The following is a 15,419-nucleotide window of genomic DNA, read 5'->3' on the forward strand; positions in this document are numbered from 1 at the left end:
AGGCAGCTTGTTAGAAATGAGAATTTACAGGTCCCATCCCAGACCTGAGAACCAGAGGCTGCATTTTAACAAGGTTCCAGGTGACTGGCATGTACATTCAAACCTGAGAAGCACTGCTCTCATTCCCTCGAGGGATGGAATAGAGGTCTTGGCCAGCTTGCAGCGGGAAGGATCCTGGTCAGCTCTAAAGGAAGACTTCCCATCTGGGAGAGGTAGAATCTATATACTGAAGGGTTATCATGGCACTTTAGGGGGAGGGAGTGTCCAGGACCCTGAGATGGCTGGGGACCACTGGACCCCAGTGGTGGGGTAGATGGCAGAAGAGTGGATGGAATCCTTTCTTGTCATTCTGAAGTGTCCACTGGCAGCCATCTGGCCACCAAGCTCTGGAAGGATGTTTGGTTTCCAGCGGGGAGCCAGACAGGGGCCTTGCTCTCGTGGAGCTTTGGGGATGGTGGGGGGACAGGCATGAATCAAGTAATCCTTCCAATAAATGTGTAATTATCGATGGGTGTAGTTAAAGGCAGAAACCACTGAAACACACACATAGCTATGAAAGTAAATAAAACTAAATAAAAATAAAAGCTATCTCAGGGAAGTTTTTCAGAGGAGGTGACATTTGAACTAAGTTCTGAAGGATGAAGAGTTAACACAAAGACAAGGAAGGGCGTTTAGACCAGTGATGTCTAATAGAAATACAACATGAGCCACTTACCTAATTTAATACTTTTTAGTAGCCACATTTAAAGAGTAAAAAGAAACAGGTGCAGTTCATTTTATCTTATATTTAACCAAATGTATGCAAGCTGTTGTCTTTTTAACATGTAATCAATATAAACAAAATTATTAGTGAGCTTTTACGTTCTTTTTTTAAACTGTCTTCAACATTCTATGTATATATTTACCCTTCACAGCATATAAATTCAGACACTAAATTTTCACCAGAAATACTTGATATGTATTTAGGTTTAATAAAAATTCAAATTAAAGAGTAGATTCAGGACTTCCCTGGTTGTCCAGTGGTTGAGAAAATGCCTGCCAAAGCAGGGAATATGGTTTCAATCTCTGCTCCAGGAAGATCCCACGTGCCATGGAGCAACTGAGCCCATGCAGTGCAACTCCTGAAGCCCTCGCAACCTAGAGCCTGTGCTCCAAATTTTTTAATTTAACTAGTTGAACGTACATAAACAATTCCATTCTTCAGTTATGCTGGCCGTGTTTCAAGTGCTCACTAGCCGTATGTTACTGGTGGCTACTGTATTGGACAGCATAGTCCTATATTGAGGACCCAGAACATGCAAATGTCCTGTGGCAGAAAGGAGCTTGGTGTTCAATGAAATGAAAGAAAACCAATACAGCTGGGAGGCCTGGAGGGCAAGGGAAGTGCGTTGTTTCCAGAAAGGTCCACCTAGAGTTGGGACTTTATTTTCAGAGCCAAAGGAGGCTGCTGAAGAGTTAAGCAGCAAGCCAGCATGATCAGATGTGAAGCTTTGCAAATTTTGAAAGACAGCATGTTGGCTGTGGTATAGAAGACAGATTATCAGGAAGCTGTTTAGGAGTCTGTCGTTGTCATCCAGGTGACACGTGTTGGTGGAGGTGACAGTGGTAATGGAGAGAGGAGGACAAAGTCACAGGTATTTGGAGAACAAAGTTGGCAGAGTTTGGTGATAAACTGGACATGGATGAGGGGAGAAAGGAGAGGAAGGTGTCAAGGACAAAGTCCCAATTTCTGGCTCGAACATCCAGACAGAGGATGATGCTGTGTTCTGAGATGGGGAATCCACGAGGAAGACCAGTTCAGGAAGAGAAAAAAGACTTTGGTTTTGATCAAGTTGAATTTGAGAAACCAATGAGATGTCCTGGTGACGGTGGTGGGTAGAGACTCAGTTCAGTTCAGTCACTCAGTCGTGTCAGACTCTTTGCAACACCATGGACTGCAGCACGCCAGGCCTCCCTATCCATCACCAATTCCCAGAGTTTACTCAAACTCATGTCCATTGAGTCGGTGATGCCATCCAGCCATCTCATCCTCTGTCGTCTCCTTCTCCTCCCACCTTCAGTCTTTCCCAGCAAGGAAATTTCAAGGTAGACATTGCCTTGACACAAATGCAGGCCTAGAGCACACAGGGGACATCTGAGCTGGAATGCCAGCTGGTGGAGAGAAGATCCTTGGGGCTGTGGGTTGGGAAGCACCCTGGGTAAAGAGAAGTCTCAGGACCCAGCTCTGCAGCCCTCCGAGGATAAAGCTCAGATAACAGAAGATCAGTAGGCCAAGGAGTCAGAGAAGGAGCAGGCAAAGGGAAAACCAGGGGAGTGGCATATCCCAAAAGCCAGCAAGCAGGAGGAGAGATCAAGAGGACCAAAAGCTGCTAGAGACAGACGAACAGGCCCTGGAAGCTGACCCCTGGATTTGCAACACACACACCAACTGTGGCCTCCTCCAGAGCTTTTTGCAGAGGGTGATGGAGGCAGAATTCAGCACAAATACTTTCTGGAAGTTTAGCTCAGAAACAGAGAGAAATAAGACAGGGGCTAGAAAGAGATATGGTGTCAAGAAAGAGTGTTTTGTTTTGTTTTGTTTTGTTTTAGATGGGGAAGACTTGACAATGTTTCAAACCTGCTGGGAAGGGTGTAGTTAAAAGGTAGAGGTTGAACACACAGGAGAGAGAAGGGGGAAATCAGTAGTGGAAGGCTCTGAGGGGGATAGTTCTACAGGGGCAAGGAGATGGCAGTGCCGGCGTGGGAAGGCTGGAAGGTTTGGAATATGGGGGTCTCAAATCTGTGCCCCTGACTCACTGTGGGGTTTGACCCACTCATGTCTCTGAGTCCCTTCACTGCTTGTCAGGAGCCTGGGTGACCATGGCTGGCTGCAGCCTCTACCCAGTCCCATTACTCTGCCTTTCTCTCTGCCCCAACTCTGTCAGTCTCTCCGGCCCTCTGCCTCACCCATCTCTCATTTGGTTTCTCTCTTTTGCCCTTCCCTGTTTCTCTGACTCTGTCCTTTCTCTGTCCTACTTTTTGTCGCGTGTCTTTCTCTGTTCCCAGCCTCTAGCTCTACATGTGTGTACCATCATTTCCCTGTTTTTCTGTCTCTGGGCATCAGGCTCGTCTTGGCCATCTTTGGCACTGATTTGTCCTCATCTCCTAGAACCTAGGTCCTCGCTACTCAAAGGGTGGCCATGTATCAACAACGTCAGCCTCATCTGGGAGCTTGCTAAAAATGCAGACTCTCAAGCCCCTCCCAGACATAGAAATCAGAATCTGGCTCAAAACAGGTCCCCCAGGTAATTCACACACATGTTAAACACTTCAGAAGCGTTGCCTTCAACTTTCCTCTAAAACATCAAAACCAAAACCTAAATCAAAGAAGGAGCTGGATTCTCCCATATCTCTGCATCACCTGGGTGATGCTGAGGCATTTTGCTCCCCTTCATCTCTTCTTAAGCCACTCCTGGTGCTCTAGGCAGTTAAAGGAGGGAACTTAATAGGGGCTCCAGGTGGTTCTGAGCTGCCACATCTATAGAATTACCCATAGGAGCAAATTCTGAGGCTGATAGGCTGATGTGTCCAGGTGCAATTCCAGTGCGTCCTTACCCTGGTCTGTCTCTGTCCTTTCAAGACTAACAATGTGTTTTTGAGCTGGAGATAAAGTATGGGTTTCAAGGTGGAGAGTGGTTACCTGCGTGCAGCCTTGGAAGCAGCCCACCTGAGGCTGGAGACCGTTAGGATGGATGGGAAGTCACACTTTGTGATTTTCAGAAGGATGGGGTGCTGAAGAGAGGAGTCAGGTCAAGATTGCAGACCCTACTCCCAGGTTTAGGCAACAACAGCATGGGATGTGTATACAGCTGTCATCTGGCTATGGTGTCATTTGGAAAATGTTAGCTCCTTCCTCTACAGGGTCCCAGAATCTCTCAGACTAACACATTTCTGTCCACCTTACCCAATGCCAGCTCTGGTATGTTTCAGACCGATTCTCCAGGGAAAGCATTTGTCTTCCATTTCAATATTTTGGGTGACGGGATTGTGCATGCTGAATTTGTTGTTGTTTTTTAAGTAGGTTTCCCCCCACCCCCTTCCCTGGTTTGTTTGGTTTGGTTCAGAAGGACAGAGAGAATTTAGGGAAAGGGTCAGCTTCCTGGGCCCTGATTCAAGTCCCTGACACAGGGCCAGGAATCCAGGTGCGGGCTTTTTTTGCTCCTGACTCCCCTCCAGCTGTGGTCCAGATTAGATTGAAACAGACAACAGGTGGAAAGCCTGGTGAAGGGTGGTAAGAAAGGAGAAAAACCACCAGAGAGAACAGATTCCATTTTGAAGGATTAGATGGATTTATTGCAATGGGGCTGGAGTGCTGCCTGGCTAGTAAAAGTGAGCCGGAACAAAAGTCTCATTACAGGGGAGTAGGGAAGATCTGGAGATTAGGTGCCCCAGGGTTGCTGAGACCAGCATACCTGAGCTGGGTGCACCTGCTTTGGTGTGGCGTCCCTCCTGGCTCTCCCGAGGGAAAGAGCCGACACAGGGGGAGGAATAAACAGGTTTTGTCTGAAGCCTCGCTTGGCTTCAGCATCAAATAGACCATGGATCAGCAGCCCTGATGGGGGAGGGTGGAAAGGTTGCTCAACATGGATCCACACCTGTCTCTCCTACCTCTAGCTTACAACGTTGGTGGTGAGAAGAAGGAGAGACCCGGCCAGTGGCTGGAGAAGGTGGCTTGGGTCCTACCCTAGAGCCTTCCAGAACTTAAGTAGGAAATTGCGAAACAGGGCTACATTTTGAAAGAGAAAGTATGTGAAATATGGTTCCTCCCTCGCCTGTTTGCTCTCCCGGAGCTTGGTGCAGGGTGGTGGGTGAGATGGATTCCTGGCTGGACTCAGTCCTGTGCAGGGAAGAGGGCAGAGCCAAGCCCACAAGGGCCCCTCAAGCCGGGCCACAGCAGCTGCCAGACTTTGGTTATTGATTATTGTTATTGGGAGGCACTTTTTCCATCTGCGGAGCATCAGCCTGGCCCATGGAGAAGGCCGGCTCCTTCCTCTGGCTGAGTTTCACCTCCTGAAAGGGCTGGCTTCTGAGGGCTCCCTCTGCAACCCAATATATACCATGGGCTGCTGATTAAATACTTGGAATGTCTTCAGGTCGATCCAGGCCCGTCCATAAAAATGGGAGGCATTTTGGCAGTTCCAAGGCCCCTGGCACCCCGTCTTGGCACTGGCCCTGCTGTCTTCTTCTAGGAGCTGGGGTGGGCCTCCAGCCAGCATGCTTCCCTGGGAAACATCGAAGTGAGTTAAAGTCAACAATGAGTTCATCTCCAAAAGGAATAAGCCGGCAGCCTTCAGGGCAGGGGAACAGGAGGAGGGGGAACAGGGATTCAGGGGCAGTGGAGGGGGTTAAGTGATGCTGGAACAGCCAGACCAGATCCAAGCCTGTCAAACAAGCTGGCAGCTCAAGGAACAAAGAAAAGTGCTTTCCCAGGCCAGCCCTAGATGGCTTCCTTGGCAATGGTGGTGACAATGAGGGTGTCACAATCTCAGGGATCATGAGAAGAGTCCTCTCAAGGGAGCTGGAGCAAGACACTGACTTTGAAAGAGGCTGGGGCAATTGAGATGGTGGCCCCAAGAGCTCTGGCTCTGCTGGCCCCAGGACTGCCAGGAGGGCACGTGCAGATGGCCATGTAGGTCGTCGAACCCACTGTCTCATCTCAGAGGATTCCAAAGGGGAGGACTCAGGTGTTAAGGCCCCGTGAAGAGCAGGCTCATCATTGTGGGACTCAGCATTGTCACCTGAACATCACTATCATTAGAGTCATCTTTGAGGGCTTTACATTTGGATAAAGTTCTGGTTTGGGCCAGCGTCCCTCTTCTGTGCTCTTCACCGCCTGGGGCATGAGGAAACCACATTCTGTAGGGCACAGACTGCTCTCCACTCATTCGATCTGATGCGCCATGGGGCGTCGAAGGCAGAGTAAAGTCCAAAGTAAGCCTTACTCTGGGACAGGCCTGAAGCTGGAACCACCTGTCTTTGGCCACCAAGTGGAATCCTGGCCTCTCGGGCCACCTCCCAAGGGCCGAGCTCCACAGAGAAAGAGGGGAGCAGACAGAAAAGCCTCACGGTGGCCCATCAGCTGCTTGTGCCAGTTGAGATTCACAGAAAACCCATCTGGTTCAGACTTGGGATCTGCCCCAGGGGCTGGGAGACTGACAGCAACTGCCTTCAATGTATACTTGGCCTGTCTCCCAAGGGCAGAGCCACTGCTGAAGACTGTGTTTGATTTCTCTCCTGCCTCACATCCATTCTTACAAGGTATTTTGTTGTATGAGGTATTTGCCGACCATGCATATTTACAATTCTTTTCCTGCCCCCAAACCAACAAAATGTCCACAGACATTGCATCTCAGTTTCTCACAAACACATTCTCTTTGCATTCCCATGGTTTCCCCCTCCCTACTTCCCTCGTTTTCTAAAAAACCTTCTTCCCTCTTTTGGTCCTTCTGATTCCTCTCCATTGACCAACTGTGACATTTCTGTTCCCCCCGCAGCTCTTCCAGCCCCCTCCCACCCCCATCCTGCATGCTTTCCCTTCCATGTGCTGCCCCACATTCTTCACACCCAGCCCTTGCTCAGACCATATGTCCCCTGTATTTTCCACCAATAGCATGCGTCTTTTGTTATTGCATGCTAGATGTTTGTCGAAAGAATGAAAAAAAAAAAGTGAATGAACGGAAAGGTCTCATTTGAATGCCTTTAGTCTCATGATATTCCTGGAGATGGTAGTTATCAATAGGGCTTTCTCTTTTTTCCTTCTGGGAGGAAAAATAAGACCAGCATCAAAGTTCATTAGGGCACTGGACCAGAGCAACCAGACCTTGATCTCTTTGTCATTGGCCACCACTGGTGTGACAACCCAGTTTTCAGAGTCACTTCCCTTCACTCCCCTCCCCCCTCCCATCTTCTCTTCTACCCAGAACTATTCAGTGGCACCTAGTTCAAATGAATTTTCCAAAATGTAAGTGCCTTTGTCTGTGCTGTTCCCTCCCCCTAAAATGTGATCCCTGTGCTGTCCTCTGTGGGTCTACTCATATGTCATCTTTAGATTTAATTTGCATGTGAAGGTGCTCCCCATCCTCTGTGTTTCCTATGGACTGTCTATAAACCTTTATGACATCTAAGTGTCCCCAGCCCAATGTCAGCTCTGAGAGCAGAGATTGTGGGATTCGTTCTTGCATTTCCCAAGTCTCACAAAGCTGTGGGTACAGTTGGAAGACATACTCAAAATAACAATGGCTAACATTTATATAGCACATAGACTATCTTAAGTCCTTTGCTTGCATTGCCTTACTTCATCCTCAGCACAGCCCTGTGGCTTGGGTACCTTTATTATGCCCATTTTACAGATGAGAAAACTGAGCATGAAGAGGTCAAGGGAAGTGAGCAGGGGCACACAGCTAATAGTGGAGCCAAGACTTGAACTCAAGGAGTTTGACTGCACTGCTGCTGAGCCATATGAAAACTCACGTTTTGCATTTTTGCGCTCACATTTGCACTTTTCCCCACCCAGCCTGTTCAGGTCTCACTTGTTTATCGAGGAGGGGGATCCAGGGCACAGATCCTATGTGACCACAAGCAATACCACAGGGTCCTCACAGGCATCCACCGGGCCCTGCCTCTCCCAGCCACACCCTCATCAGTCATTGCCGTGAAGCTGCTCAGGGCAGCCTTAAACCGCACGACTGCCAGCATGTGCACCAGCCTTGGGCCCCAGGGGGGCTTCCTCGGAATGCTCCTGAAACTGCCCACCCTAGCTGCAGACCTTGAAGACCCCAGAGTACCTAAATCTCGCTGGACAAAGCAGAGATTCTCTCTTCTCTACCTGTGTGGTAGTTGCCTCAAGATTGCTGAAACCAATCTCATAAAGACTCTGGACAAAGGGGCTGTTCAGATTTGTGCCTGAAGCTGCTTCTCCTTTAGACTGACAGAGACAGGCCAGCATCGCTCTTCCCAGACTCTGGTTTCACCTCCATGCAGGCTCCCTCTGCCCTCTCCCCTTGAAATATAAACCTCTGCAGAGAGCCCCCTGCTGGCCCACCAAAGCATCAGCTACACTCAGATGTGTAGGGAACCCCATCGTTTGAATTCCCAGGGCAGAAAAAAAATAACTATCTCCATGTTGAGACAGGCAACTTTCACTCTCGGAGGGTAATGGAAACTGTCAGCTCTAGTCAGTTGCATGCCTGTTCAATGCACAGAACACACACCAGAGACCAGGACAGAGTCGTGGGCAAGCTTTTTCTGTAAAGACCCAGGTGGTAAATATTTTAGGCTTTGCAGGACGGCTCTTCATCTCTGCTGATGTAGAGCAAAAGCAGTTGTAGACTGTTTAAAAAAATTTTTTTTTTTTTGCCATACCGTGTAGCACCCAAGTTCCCTGACCAGGGATCAAACCTGCAGCCCCTGCAGTGGAAGCACAGAATCCCAACCACTGGACCACCAGGAAAGTCCCCAGACCATTTTTTAAACAAACGGGGTGGCTGTGTTCCAATAAAACCTTATTAATGAACTCTGAAATTTGCATTTCTTAACAGCTTCACGTGTCACAACATATTATTCTTATTTGTTTTTTTTTTTGATCACTGCAAAATGTAAAGACCATTCTTAGCTTGTGAGCCCTATAAAAACAGGCACCTGGTGGATATGACAGGAGATCCCTGCCCTCAGAAATAAGCTACTTGGTTTATGCCTAGTGCACTGGGAGGCGAGGGACGGCACAGCACAGTAGAAATCTGAGTCCCCAGGTGCTGGACACAGTAGCCAGGCATCTGGGGGATTTGTCCATCCCTGGCTGGAAGTGCAACTCACAGTTCTAAATTCTCTCTAATAGACATGGAAAGCATCTAGAAGATTCCTCCAACCTTGATACAGTGAGTTGGAAGGATCGATTTTTCCTGAAATGAGGAAGTTGGCAGATCTGTCTTTTTCTAATCAAGGTTCTAAAAAATTACATAAATCAAGGTTTAGACCACTTCTTCCTTCGCTGCTTGAGAAAGTATTTGTCCTAACTTTCTTCCATATCTCAGTCTGTGTCTCTCCTTTGGAAGTCAGATTTTGTTCCCAGTCTAGACTAGACTAGACAAAGGAGCAAGAGGGATGCAGGAGGCCAAGGAAAACCTCAGTGTCTTGCTGAGCAGAAGCTTCCCCCAGGGCAAGGCTGACCTTCTGACAGACAGAGGTTCCCCTGACACATCAGCTTCAGAAGTAGAGTTCAGATGCTTCAATGTGACACTATTCTTCAGGAAACAATCTAAGGTAGCTGGTTAACATTTTTAAAACGTATTTTTATAAGGAAAAGGAGGGAGGTGGGCAGGAGCAGGAGGAGAATTACACAAAGATTTAGTCTAACAGCTTAAAAATCAAAAGGATCATTGGACAGATAGATATCAAGTGTAATAGGAAACACACTGATCCTGGGGAGATGACTTAATATGGGCCCTCCAGCCTCCTTGGAGCTTAAACAATTATCTACGATTTGGAATTATCCTTCAGACTCCCACATCAGTGTGTGTTCTGAATCCACTTCTCAGGATGCAGCCAGCAATCTTGAGTTATCTAAACCCGGCTGCAAACTAGAGGCCATTAATAGCATCTCAAAAAATTGCTTCTCGGATTTTCTTCAGTGGAATATGCTGAGAACCACAGGGACTCACTGATAGGAAGGGGCAAAATGCTGCTAGTTATTTTTCCAAAGCTTAATCTAAGGATCTTTTTGAAGAGCTCCTTACCGAGTAATGAGATGAATGCCAAGAACAATATAGACTCTGTTTTTCCCACTTAGAAGTGGTGACCAGATACATCATCCATGAAGAGAATTTTCTTGGGGTTCCCAGGGGTGAATCTCTCAGCTTTTAATAGCTTTCCATAGCCACCCAGCTCATCAGCTGGCTATATGCTTGTCTAAAATCTCCCTGGAACTCGAAACTGAAAGTGGGGTTGGGGGACAGTTTGGTCCATAAAGCTCCAGTTGAACACACTTTATTTTTCTTATATTCCCTTGTAAACTGTTGAGGGTGTCTGAAGACTCTCTCTTTTTGCTTTCAGCAAATGTAACAAAACCCTAAACATTTATTTAGAGTGCTTCTCTATTCTTCCAGGGCCCCAGAGCCTCTCCGTGGGGTGGGGAGCTGGTAACTCTTTCAGAGTGAGGAGCAGCCACTTCAAGAGCCCAACTCTTGGCCCCACGTAGCAGGAGTCACTTCATCAGGACTTGCCAGAGAGACACGGGAGGCTGAGTAGAGAAGCCTCTGCTCTTAGTTCAGCTGGGAAGCCTACACCAACAAGCTGGCACTAATTAAGAGCTAATGGCCTTAAAATGGAGCATTGCCAAAGGATACCGACCCTCTGGCTGCAGCATAAATATCAAGGCATTTGGGGCAGAGCCAAGACATATATTTTCAGAGTGCAGGAGACACTGCTGCAGCCTTTCTCACCCTGCTCTGCTGAGAAAAAAGACAGGATTTAAGATAGGTGGGAAAGGAACTAGGTCTTACTTGGACTGGTCTTACCAGTTCCGGTCAGTTCATCAGAAAACCCCAGGGGGACTTTGGGGAAAGACTTTGCTTTTCAGATCTCAAACTTTTATGTACACAGGGATCATTACAGAAGTTTTTTAAGATATATGTTTCCTGGACCCCACCTCCAGAGGGTCTGGTTTCAGTAGTTCTTGGGTGAAACTCGAGAGTCTGCGTATTTTAGAGTTGCCATATGATTCAGCAATTCCACTCCTGGGCTTCTATCTGGAGAAAACTATCATTCAAGAAGATATTTGTACTTCTATGTTCATAGCACCACTATTCACAATAGCCAAGACATGAAAACAACTTAAATGTCCATCAGCAAGTGAATGGATAAAAGAAATGTGGTGTATATATATCTACACAATGGAATATTACTGAGCCTTAAAAAGAATGAAATAACGGCATTTGCAGCAACATGGAGGGGCCTAGAGAAGTGAAGTAAATCAGAGAGAGAAAGACAAATGCCATATGATATCAGTTATATGTGGAATCTGAAATATGACAGAAATGAACTTACACATGAAACAGAAACGGACTCAAAGACATAGAGAACAGATGTGCTGTTACCAAGGGGCTGGTCGGGGGAGGAGTGGGAGTTTGGGGTGAGCAGATGCAGCCTATGACATGTAGGATGGATAAACAACAAGGCCCCACTGTACAGCGCAGGGAACTATTTTCAATATCCTGTGATAAGCCGTAATGGGCTTCCAGGCGGCTCGGTGGTAGAGAATCCGCATCCCAGTGCAGGAGGATCCCTGGAGGAGGAAATGGCAACCCCTCCACCATTCTTGCCTGGATAATCCCATGGACAAAGGAGCCTGGCGGACTGTAGTCCGTGGGGTCCCAAAGAGTCAGACATGCCTGAGCGACTGGCATATGCACACATGATAAACTATAATGGAAAAGAATATTTAAAAAGAATATGTGTGTGTGTGTGTATATAAGCAAATCAGTTTGCTGTAGAGCAAAAACTAACACGACATTGTAAATCAACTGTACTTCAATTTAAAAAAAAGAGTCTGGGGACTGCCCTGGTGGTCCAGTGGCCAAAACTCCATGCTCTCAGTGCAGGGGGCCTGGGTTCGATCCCTGATCAGGGAACTAGACCCAACATGCCACAACTAAGAGTGTGCTTGCCTTAGCTAAAGATCCCTCCTGCCACAACTAAGACCCAGCACAGCCAAATAAATAAGCAAATAAATAAATACAATTTTTAAAAGTCTGCATTTTTCATCGACTCCCCCAAGTGTTTCTGATGCTGGTGGTCCTCAGATCACGCTTTGAAAAAAACACCTCTTGAAAAAGCTGCGGCTACTTGTCCATTAGATCCCAATGAAAAGGTTTTTACAGAATGAAGAAGGAAGTGAGGTCGAGATTCTCTGCTTCCCGTAGTTTCCCCAGGGAGCTAAGGTCAGTGCTCTTTGATGACTGAGATGGGGTGGTATGGGGGGAAGGCTCAAGAGGGAGGGGAATTTGTATACGTATGCTGATCCATGTTGTTGTACAGCAGAAACTAACACAAAATTCTAAAGCAATTAAACGCCAATAAAAAAATTAAATGACAACAACCAAAAAAGATTCTCTGGTTCCCATGAAAACACTAGTCCATTTTTTCCTGTCAGCACTTGGCACAAAGCTTTATTTTGAACCACCTTCCTACTGTATTCCTGTTGGGATCTTCCCATTCACATAAACCTGTGCTTATTCGGAGCAAGACTCCAGGGAGTGAAGTGCTAACCCTGGGTCCGGAGGGAAAGAGAAAGCTTCCATCTACATGGCATGGGCTGGGTATACAATGCTTTCACGTATTATAATTCATATGATCACACTGCAGTCTTGCTGGGTAGTTAAATGAACATGTCAGTTTTAAAGCTGAGAAATTATAGGCCTGGAGGTATGCCTTGCCTCTTCTGGTCACCATGACATCAGGAAGGATGTATGTGAAAAATGTATTATACATGCAGTGAGCAAAGCAGGCACACCAAACCCATAACTTTAGCTTGACCTTCCTTGATGAGGCTTTTTATCTGCTGGTAGAACTGCAGTCGGTTGTCAGGATCAGCAAATACTGCTGTAAAAGAATTGATGGATCACATGATAAAAATAGATGGAAAGTTCATATGTTAAACGCAAGCAGAGTATGAGAACAGGAGAGAAACAACCCACCATATCATCTGGGAAAATGAAACTCCTTGGCAAGACTTCACAACAGCCTGATTCAAAATTTCATAATGAAATTATGTCTCTGATCAAAGCCTGAATGAGCTCATGGGCTGATTTTTGCCATTCGTGTTTATTCTGGTTTGAACCAAATTGAGGCATCAGAAACACATTATCCTAGTCTCGGCTCCGGAAGTGGGCTCTTGCCTCTCTGTTTGAGGGACCAAAGGGACAGGGTGAGGCAGATGGGGACACCTTTGGGTCTTCACTGGGTGTCAAGTTGCTTCTGACCCGCTTTGAGAGACTTTCCTCAAACACCATGGCAGAGGTAGGAATGTTCTAGCAAAGTTGTGTTTAAGCTCATGATACTTGCCCTGGGGGCAATAAAAGTGAGTCTCAAGGGAGGAGGTATTTCCCACTCTTGTCTAGGACATGGCCTGGTTTTCCTCTAGAAAGAATAGTTTGGGGTTTGTTTGTTCAGACTCAGAGAAATAAGGACTCAATCATCCATCCCACAATGAGAGAACTTTGCTTTATACCAAGTTGTTTGTTTTTACAGAATGAGCTACCCCACAGCCCAGGATCCACTTTCTTCCTGCCTAACCACCTCTTCACAGGTAATCCTCCTGTAAAGGCAGAGTGATGGACACTTCCGGACAACTTGTGGTGCCAAAAAAAGAGGGAGGCTTCTTGGTCACTGCACAGACATCTAGAGACTTTATTTTGACTAGTATGGGTCTTACTACCCTCATACCCCCTTAGGAATGAAGAGACATTTCCATCTGCTATTGACTAAATGTTTGTGTCCTCCTAAAACTCATGTCATTGAGATTCTAATCCCCAATGTGATGGTATTTGGAGGAGGAGGGGATGATTATGTCTAGATGACGTCATGAGGATGGAGCCCCCATGATGGAATTAGTGCCCTTATAAGAAGAGAAAGATGGGGGTCCAGTGGCTAAGACTCCACACTCCCAATGCAGGGGGCCCCAGGTTTCATCCCTGGTCAGCGAACTAGATCCCACATGCCGCAACTAAGGGTTTGCAAGCCACAACTAAGAGTTCGCATGCAGCAGCTGAAGAATGAAGATCCTGCATGCCTCAATTAAGACTTCATACAGTCAGATAAATAAATAAATGTTTTTAAAAAAATAAGAAGAGAAAGACACCAGAGTCCTCCTCCTTTCCCCAGCATGTGAGGTCACAGTGAGAAGACAGCTGTCTATAAGCCAGGAAGAGATTCTCACTAGGAAGGCAACCATATTGGCACTCTGACCTTAGACTTCCCAGCTGCCAGAATTGTGAGAAATGAATGTTTGTGGTTTAAGTCACTTAGTCTATGGTATTTTGCTACAGCAGCCCCAGCTAAGATGCCATTTATTCATTCCTTACTTCAGTGAATATTTATTTAGTCCTTGCTATGTTTCAAATGCCTTTTGAAGTCTTGAAGATACAGTGGTGAACAAATTTTCAAAGTCCCTGCTCTCAAGATGCATACATTCTAGTTTTGGGGAAGCAACTGATAAACTTGTAAATAAAATAATTTCAGCTAGTAATAAATGCCATGAAATAAACAAAACAGAATGCCACACCAGAATAACTGCAGAAGAGTGAGAGATTGTGATTTAGACAGATTAGACCGGAAACTTACCCTAGGAGGAAGAGTTGCTGGATAAAATACAGGATACCAAATCATTCGCCATCACCTCATGGCAAATAGATGGGGAAACAATGGAAACAGTGACAGACTTTATTTTCTTGGGCTCCAGAATCACTGCAGATGGTGACTGCAGCCATGAAATTAAAAGATGCTTTCTCTTTGGAAGAAAAGCTATGACAAACCCAGACAGCATATTAAAAAGCAGAGACATTACTTTGCCGAAAAAGGTCTGTCTAGTCAAAGCTCTGGTTTTTCCAGTAGTCATGCATGGATGTGAGAGTTGGACCACAAAGAAAGCTAAACAGCTTCGATGCTTTTGAAGTGTGGTGTGGGGGAAGACTCTTGAGAGTCCCTTGGACTGCAAGGAGATCAAACCAATCAATCCGAAAGAAAGTCAATCCTGAATATTCACTGGGGGGACTGATGTTGAAGCTGAAGCTCCAATACTTTGGCCACCTGATGCAAAAAGCCAACTCATTGAAAAAGACCCTGATGCTGGGAAAGATTGAAGGCAGGAGGAGAAAGGGACAACAGAGGATGAGTTGGTTGGATGGCATCACTGACTCAATGAACACGAATTTGAGCAAGCTCTGGAAGATGGTGAAAGACAGGGAAGCCTGGTGTGCTGTAGTCCATGGGATCACAAAGAGTCAGACATGACTGAGCGACTGAACAACAACAACCCTATCATATTTTAAATTAAATCATGTAATGATTTTTTAAATTTAATTAATTTATTTATTTTTGGTTGCCCTGGGTCTTCATTCGGAGAAGGCAATGGCACCCCACTCCAGCACTCTTGCCTGGAAAATCCCAAGGACAGAGGAGCCTGGTGGGCTGCAGTCCATGGGGTCGCTAAGAGTTGGACAAGACTCAGCGACTTCACTTTCACTTTTCATTTTCATGCATTGGAGAAGGAAATGGCAACTCACTCCAGTGTTCTTGCCTGCAGAATCCCAGGGACGGGGGAGCCTGGTGGGCCGCCGTCTATGGGGTCGAACAGAGTCGGACACGACTGAAGCGACTTAGCAACAGCA

This window comes from Bos mutus, chromosome 3 (assembly GCF_027580195.1).
Source record: "Bos mutus isolate GX-2022 chromosome 3, NWIPB_WYAK_1.1, whole genome shotgun sequence".
Lineage (NCBI taxonomy): Eukaryota > Metazoa > Chordata > Mammalia > Artiodactyla > Bovidae > Bos > Bos mutus.